This window comes from Fukomys damarensis, unplaced genomic scaffold, assembly GCF_012274545.1.
Source record: "Fukomys damarensis isolate Sample0158 unplaced genomic scaffold, DMR_v1.0_HiC HiC_scaffold_21, whole genome shotgun sequence".
Lineage (NCBI taxonomy): Eukaryota > Metazoa > Chordata > Mammalia > Rodentia > Bathyergidae > Fukomys > Fukomys damarensis.
In genome coordinates, this window is record NW_022900933.1 from 4,300,458 (window position 1) to 4,309,912 (window position 9,455).

Genomic DNA, 9,455 nt, shown 5'->3' on the forward strand with positions numbered 1-9,455 from the left:
CACAGGGTATACTAGAAGCTGTCAGAATGAGGTGGGGGAAAGGCACTGGGGAGATTCCATCCATGATCATTTAATACCATTCATGATATAGTTGGCTTCTGTCATTTCCCATTTGATCTCCTCTGTCACATAGTTTCTGTGTGTGTGTGTCACATGCCAGGGAATACTAGAAGCTGTCAGAATGAGGTGGGGGAAAGGCACTGGGGAGATTCCATCCATGATCATTTAATACCATTCATGATATAGTTGGCTTCTGTCATTTCCCATTTGATCTCCTCTGTCACATAGTTTCTGTGTGTGTGTGTGTGTGTGTGTGTGTGTGTGTGTGTCTCCATTCCTCCCTTACTATTTTCTTTTACTTTAAGTAAATATTTTTAAAGGGGCACTTTGCTGCCTTTATGCTTTTTCACTTCCTTTCCCAAGTCACTTTTTGCCTACAGTTTGCTACCTATCTGGTTGGTGAGTTTTGATTGACAACAACTTCCACTGAGACGTAGAAATGCTACTCTTGTATATACATGTGTTCACTTTTCCTCTTTTAGTGATTTTATGGTTACATTATTAAATCTAGAAATGTCAAAATACCGGAAGGCATTGTTAGAATCACTACTTTACATAATTGTGCATCTTTTAAAGAACTTGAGAGCAAAAGGAGCACGTCTACAATTATTGCTTTGTTATTTACCATTTCTTTTATTTTTCAGCTTTAATTGAGTTTATTGGTACATTTTAAGGATACAGTACAGTTACATTCATTGTTGGGATCTTGTACCTCTACATGACAAGTCTTGATTCTCATTTTTTCCCCTTACCGCTGCCCTCCCTTCACCCCCCCTCCCCTCCCCATCTACAAACACTTTATTTTCATCTTTTAATTATCTCACATTTCTTCTTTTCCCTTATTACCCTTCCCCTACCCATCCCACCTTCCCTACACCTTTAGCTCCGTTCTTCCCACTTTATCATTTCTGATTTCTTTATTTATTCTCTTAGATGCAGGTTGTGTTCTGCAGTCGTTTCCTTTGCCCATTACAGCTCTGCCCTGTTGGTCTCCTTTATGTAATGAACAGCAAGAATATTGCATTTCTGTACATTATAGTTGCAAAATACCTATTGTTTCATAAATTCTTTAAAAGTCAGGAAAAGACATGCACTTATAGTATTTTTTATAACTATATAATTAGGAAAATGGGCCCACTACTGTGTGCGAGGACGGGGGTCCAAGTTATTGTCTGTGGTCACGTGCATTAAGCCAGATTTACCGAGTAATTCCCATAAGGCAGAACAGTACACAATAAATTCTCCATTTTGGTTTAGCTGGGAATGTCCCTCTATTGTTTCCAGTGAGAAAAGTTTCTTTGTGATACTCTTAATGATTCCTTTTTTGTGAGGTTTTTGTTGTTTGAGTTGGGTGAGTCTGTCATTTTGTGCTCCTGGGCCTGTTGTTTCTGATGACATCAGCTTTGGAACTTACAGTATCCTTACAGTTTACATGACAGTTTGCGTGATGCATTTCAAGCTCTGGTTTCTGCCTTCCGGAGTCTTAGGATGATGTGTGCTTTTGAGGTTCTCTGTGTTTACCCTTCTTAATGAGCACTGAGCTTCTTGGTTGCATAATGATTCTCAATGAAAGTGGGAAGTTTTCAGACAATATGTTTTTTCTTCTTTCTCCTTCTCCTTTCTCCTAACACTACTGTTTGTAGGTTGGTGACAGTGATGTTATCCCACACTTCTCTGAGGTTCTCTTCTGTTTCTTCCTTTCTCTATCTCCTCTTTGGATTGTGTGATCACTGTTGATCTAAAAATCTTCAAGTTCACTGATTCTTCTGCCAGTCTGAGTCTGTTGAACCTCACCAGGAAGTTTTTCACTTTGTTCCTTTTGAGAGTTCATCATTTTTCTGTGGACATTTTCTATTGGACATGAGAATAATTTCTCTATGGACATTCTCTATTGGACATGAGATTGTTATACTTTATTGTCTTAATCACGTCATTTTTGGTTATTTGAATATATTCTTTCACCTTGAAATATCTGTCATAGCTTACACCCAATTATTCTCACAGGCAGTTTCCGTGAACTGCTACTTTTCCCTCTGTCGGGTGAAAGAGCCAAAAACCAAGATCAGACAAGAAAAGCCTTTATTGTAGGAACAGTCTGCTGGGCTGTCTCTGAACAAGGAGAGAGAGCAGCATGGCTGGGGCAGGGAGAGCTCTCATAGGAGCTGGGGTGGGTTTGAGTGATGCAGTGGACAGGGGCTGGAGGACCTGGGACATCACTAGGAGGAGCCTGTGACATCACTAGGAGGACCTGGGACATCACTAGGAGGAGCCTGTGACATCACTATTTGCTAGGAGGTAGCAAGTATCAGCTTACCATTCTGGCAGGCAAAGGGGCAAAGGAGGAACAACAAGTTTGTCTTTCAGTGGGAGAATCCATATTGTAAGTGGGAAGCAGGGTATTATGAGAAGGAGAAGGCTGCTATTTGATGTGGCAGCCACCTTAACACAAGAAAAATCAAACACCCGCATGTATGAGTTGGACGTTTCTGTTGTATGTCTTACAATTCGTTATTGAAAACTAGATGCTTTAGATGTGGTGTTTTAGAAACCCTGGGTAGTGCTTCTCATCCTCTCCTTGGGCATTTTACTGATATTCAGATGTTTAGTGAATGATTCGGTTACTTCAAGTAAAAGTAAAGCCCTGCCTTATCTGCCCTCTACTCACCCCCTCTTTGAAGTCCTAGGTACTGCTGTCTGGGAGTGTGGCTCCACAGAATATGCAGTTAGCTTAGGAGGGCAGGAGTTCTGGTGAGTGTTCAGATTTATATTCATGAATTCTCCCCAAAGTCTCATTTTGGAAGGTGATTGCATCACGGCAGCAGTAAAGCTCATTTACCGAGAGCAAGCAGAGAGGCAGGTTACAGAGAGCACAACCTGGAAGGCTTTATTACACTGTACAAACTCTCTTCCCTCTCTGCTTCCTGGCTGCAGGGGGACGAGCAGCTGTCCTTCACCCACACCTTCCCTCCATATTGATTCTGCATTGGAGCCACCTGCCAATGGGCTGAAAACTTGGGCCAAATTAAACCTCTTCCTTTAAGTTGTGAGGGTTGGGTATTAGAGATGAAAACAACACTCTGTGTTGAATTCCACTGCTTGTCAATATTATTTTCAACAATAACCTGAGGCGTATATTTTTACAGGGACTGATGCAGTCAAAACTGCTTTCTCCAAAGGAATTGCTTTGCATATCAGTGGTAGACATTGTTTATGACCTGAGAGGAGCTCTTGCCTGATGTTTCTTTCCCTTGTCTTCTTTGTTAATCCAGCCAGTTTAGTTTTCACCACAATCTGGATTGCTTTAGAGAGCATGTATGTTGCTTTTCAAAGTATCCACACTTTTGTAAACTAATCATGTACTTGGGGATAAGTTTCAGTGCTCTATTTTTTTTCTTCTCCCACAGGGCAAATTCTTTGAGGCAGAAATCTGCCTAAGGAGGTACAAGAATAACATTCTTCTCTAGGAACAACACCTCTGCTTTAGAAGATTAGACCTCACTGGAGGGAGAGAGGAACTTCAGGCCTTTCAGCTTATCCTTCCAGTGTAGAACTTCTGCTTTTGGAATGGCAAGCAGGATGGGGCTCCAGTATTCTCAGTGCTGACACTCCCAAGATAAGACTCCCACTCCAGAAGTAGGGTTGCCAGAGAGCCATCCCCAACTCATGACTGCACATGACTGGAAATTAGCCCCAGTCATAGCAGGAAACAGCCCTGCCCCACTTGGGAAAACACTCCTCCAGCTGGGAGCAGAGGGGAAGGGAGCCTGTGTTCTTGAGGGCACTGGGGTGGAATGTTTCTGTCCTTAAGGGGAGGAAGTCACTGTTGGTTTAAATTCTTGTCTTCTCATGTTCTGACTGGGTTTTAGATTTTTCCCGAGATAAAATTTATTTCTTCATTTAACATATGCCCTTAGGAACTTTTCTGAATATTTATATGATTTCTTATATGTTTTTCTATCCATTTTGTTGGGGAGAGCCTTTGCAAGATCTTCACACAGTAGTACTCGCCAGATTTGGAATGCCTGGCAGGCTCATAAAATTCAATCATTCATGTTGCCCATGATCAATGCAGTATGAAAAAGTACTAAATCTTTGAAAGTCATTCTTCCTTGTTGTTACCCTCCAGTAAAATTCAGACATCAGCAATATAAATAATTTTCTATTTATGAACTTATTTCTCTTGTAGGAGTCAAAACCATGTGATCACTCTTATATTTGAACTGGGTATAGCAATACAATCCATTTGGCAAATATGCCATAGCAAATTATACATATTTGGCTACCTTATAGATTAGTGTTTGCACAATGGCTACTTCAATATTGTTAATTGCTTCTTACACAGTTGGGAAGACTAAATGAATCAACTATTCTAGGATTGGTCTATCTTCATAAAATCATGATTACCAATTCTCAGGAATTGCATCTAAGATATATAAAAAAAATGAGAAAGTTGTATATCTATCACCAGGTTCAAATACTTTATAACATTTCTAACCATTCAGTTTAATATAGCAAAATGTTTAAAAACATTTTAAATCTTATCCCATTAAAGTCATAGCCCAGAAAGAGCAAACAGTGCTTTTCGTACAACACTGTCCTTTCTACTTTTCATCCAATACTAAAGCAACGTATGAGTCACTTTCCTATTCTTTAAGGCAGCTGTTCAATTCTTTGAAATTTTCTGTTGGATCTAAACTTGTTTTATTAACCATTAGTTTCAGAGTACATCTGTAAGGTGCAAAGCAAAACAAGTTTTGAGAGTTTTAAAATCAACTGAAGAAGCGAAATAGAGTAGATTGATCAGTATTTCAAAGACTATTCAGTCTTAATCATTCAAATTTTAAACAAAAAGTTGATGGACAAATGAAATAGTAAGAGTTCAGTAATGCAGCCAGCCACATGAAATAATAGGTCCTTTACAAAATCCAAAGCAAAGAAAGTAGACATGAAATCCTAGTGCTGATCAAAGTACAATGTATACTAAATTAATTTTCATTCTTTGAGAGTGAGATTAATAATTAGAACCGAAGATGTCTTCCAGTTGAATTTTAACACTTCAGAACAAAAACAACATATTTTTCTGCCAATGTCATTGTTACACCTTGTACTACTAATAAAAATTAGTAAGGGGAAGGCTTCCAGAGCTAGCTGGAACAGTTCTGCTTTGACTCTAGTTTGACTGTGAGCCAACTCAAGGCACTAGACCGGGGCAAAACACCACCATAAACTCTTAATATATGGCCAGGAGTAGGAACCACATTGTCTATTCCTACTACACTAAAATCCTTACTGTGTGAATCATTACAAGTCATTCTTGTGTGTACATAAAAGTCTTTGAAATTTCTCCCAGTGCAGTTGAGGCTATTTCTTCAGAGTGGAAACATTCTAAATGACTTAAGACAAATGGACATCATTCTTCTGGAAGGATGGTGTTCATCACTTTTATTTTGGAGTTGGGTGTAAAGCTAGAACTCAGCTTTTCAGGTAAGCTCACTAAGTGAAAATGCAGAGAACTAAATTGAGTGAGATATAAGCCATGTTTTCTTGCTTTTCTTTGTCAATAGCAAGGTATCCCAACTGAACTGCTTTGTAAAGATTGTTCTCAGAAATTGTGCCTGTACAAAGATGATCAACTTTTAGTCTACTGAGCCCAGGAAAGGCAAAGTTGTACCTGGCAAATCTTTCACCCAATTTTTCCTGTCTTTTTTGGATAGTTGGCTCATCTTCAAAAGTATCTGATGAGTCATTGAAAGTCTGTAAATTAAAACTTTGTGTCTTCTGGGGATCTGGGACGTGGTGGTGAAGTGTTCAAAGAATGCAGGACCATTAGAGATATTTCCCCTATTACTTTCAGTTTTGTGAAAATTCTCCTGCTTACTGGGCCTTTGGGAGCAGTACTGAATGAGGAAGAAAACAAGCATTTTGATAAGGTCACCTTTCAAACTTTTCAAGTTTTCATTAAAGTCAGTTATGCCAGACAGGACATTCTGGGCATCAGAATATAGTTTCACAGGTAAAACAGTACAGGAGGTCAGGACATCCCCAGTGTTCATTCACATATTACCATCTAGCTGGTCAGTTCTCTCAACCCAGAAAGAATTACAAGATAGAAAGTCAAATGAAGTCAGAGCAGAAGCATTTATTAAAAGTCCAAAGCAGCAGTGAGCAGCATCCAGCATAAGGTGAAAGGCGGAGGTCCAGGAGAGCTGCTCGGAGCCCCTTCTCATTCTGGCCCTCCTGTGGCCAATTGGAGAGGACTAGCTTTCCGTGCATGTGCTGCTGCAATACCCCCCTGCTCTCAGGCCTCTTGATTGTGCCAGTCCTCGGATCCACACTGTAGAGGCACAGGTGGTCCTAAAGAGCATTTTTCTGAGCTCCAGACTCTGAATACCTTCACAGAAAGGGCAGAGGGAACCGGTAGTAGAACTTTGCAGAGCTCAACCCTACAGAAGATCAGGGAGCTCAATTTGGGACCTTGAAGCCCAAAATACACCCGAATCTCAGGGGTCTGTCATCATCAAGCTGAAGTCAAAGAACTTAGTTCTGCACGTGGCTGTGCACATTGTATATTATGATTGGAGAGGTATAGTCTGAAAGGGGCCTTTCAAATTCTTTTTCTTCATTCTTTTCCTCATTGTATTCTGCAAATTCTTTCTTTTTTCTGTCCTACTTTTCCAACTTAGTCTCTTTCTCCCCCATATTATTCCTCATCTCCCTTTCTGTTCCTGTTCCTGCCCTTACTCCATTTTTTTCTTTTATTTTTTTTCCCATTTTCTTTATGTCCTGTTCTACTCTCATTTTACTTCCCTCAAGGGTCAATAGTTTCAAAGGAAAGTGAGCCCTTAATACTATTAAGTTGTTATATTCTTGTCCTTATTATTGCACTCCGTCTTTCCCTTTTCACTTTGACAGCTTCCTAAAGATTGTATGGTCATACTGTATCCTTTGGCTTCACTTGACAACTTCTCCAATTCTTTTACTTATCTACTCCTCTTGTCTGAACTCTGTCTGGGCCCCCATCCTAAAGTTTAAAGATGCTACATTAAAGAGTTTATTCACTGCAAACATATTTTGGGCTGCTTTTTTATTTTAATTCAATTCCCATGTTTTAAAGGTGATAGATTAATGACTATCACAAATGGTCCATTTGTAAGTTGTGCTTGTTCCTATTGTGTTGCTGATTATATCAATTGGGCTAAAGGGTTGTGATTGATTTAATGAGTTGTCTTCTCTGATATTTTGAAAAGGAGAATGTCTATGGGTCATTAGAGACTCAAAAGCTAAAACACAAGTATATCAGAAAGATTTAAGTAATAACCCAGGAATTAAACCAAGGACAACCCAAGAACAAAAATAAAAATGATAAAACACTTAAGCAAGACACAAAAACAGGCTTCCAGTTCACCAATGGAAAATAGTAGGGCAAATGAGGATGAAAAGTCTTACAGTGAACCACCAGGACAACCTGAAAACATAGCACAGGAAGTAACAAAACAAAGCAATCAGGGTCTAGAAAAATTCAAAACAGAACTAATTTCCAAGATAACATTGAGCATGAGAAAAGCCATGAAGTCCCATTATAAGAAAGAAATGGAAAGAAAGAATGCATAGGAATGAAATAGAATTCATGAAACAGATTCAAACAGATATCCAGGAGATTAAGAACTCTATTGAAAGTTTTCGCAGAAGGATAAAAGAATGTGAAGATAGAATTTCAGATATAGAAGATAGGATTGCAGTCAGTGACTGTGAAGAGAGGTCTCGAAATCAGTAAGGGATCATGAAAAATCAATCCAATAACTCCTAGATGATGAAAAGAAGAATAATACAAGACTGATAGGAATCCATGAAGTAGCAGGAAAAATGCAAATGACTTTAAAAATCTGTTCACAGACTTAATGACAGAAACCTCCCCAAACAGAGGAGAAGAATTTGATATACAGATAAGTGGGGCATAGAGGACTCCAACTAGCCATGATTTAAAAAAAAAAATCTACACCTATACATATAAAAGGCAAGTTCCCAGAAACCCAAAAGAAGAACAAAGTACCACAAGTAGTAAGAGAAAAGAAACAAGTCACATGCAAAGGAAAGCCCATCAGAATCACAGCAGACTTTTCAACACAAACTCTTAGGTCAAGAATAGCCTGGAGTGAGTTATTTCAAGCCCTTGAAATAGGTTGCTCCAACCTAGACTGATGAATCCTTCAAAACCCTCTTTCAAAATGGATGGTGATACAAGATACTTCCATAACAAAGAACACCTGAGAAACTTCATGAATACCAAACCAGCACTACAAGGAATTCTAAACAATACACTAGAAAAAGACAATGAATGTCACAACACCATGAGGCCCAAAAAGCAAATCAAGTAGGCAAGGAAAGAAACCAACAGCAGAAGGGCAAAAAGTAAAAAGAGTCAACAAAAGGTCAATACCATGACAATAATAAGTCAGTACATATCAGTTATAACCATCAATGTCAATGGCCTCAATTCACAAAGCAAGAGAAATAGACTGACAGAATGGATTAAGAAGCAAAATTCAGCAATGTGTTTTATACAAGAAACACACCTAGTGCAAAAGGAAGCCCATAGACTGAAAGTGAAAGGATGGAAAACAATTCTCCATGCTACAGGAGCTTACAACAAAGCAGGGGTAGCAATGTTATTCACAGACAAAGCAAATTTCAAACCAAAACTGATTAAGATAGACAAAGAAGGCCACTACATCCTTGTAAAGGGAACAAATCAAGAAGAAGAGATGACAATCATAAACATATATGCACCAAATATTAATGCCCCCAACTATATAAAAGAAATATTAAGAAACATGAAAAACCAAATAAGCAGTAATATAATTGCAGTGGGGGATATAAATACCACACTTTCACAAATAGACAGGTCATCTAGGCAAAAAATTAACAACAAAATACTAGAACTGAACCAAACTTTTGAACGCATGGACTTAATAGATATCAATAGAGTGTTCCACCCCAGAAAATCAGGATATACATTCTTTTTGGCTGCAGATGGGTCATTCTCCAAGACAGATCCATACTAGCTCACAGAGAAGGTTTGAATAATGCAAAAGAGTCAAAGTTATTCCCTGTATGTTTTCAGATCATAGTTCAATCAAGCTGGAGATCAATAGCACAAGAAACTGTAGGAACTTCACAAACACATGGAAATTGAATTAACACTCTCCTAATTGATGGATCACAGAGGAAATTAAAGAAGAACTCAGACAGTTTTTACAAATAAATGAATATGCGAATACAACATACAGGAATCTATGGGACACAATGACAGCAGTTCTACGTGGAATATTCATAGCACTGAATACCCACACTAGGAAAACAGAGTGAGCTCAAATAAACAACCTAATGATGAATCT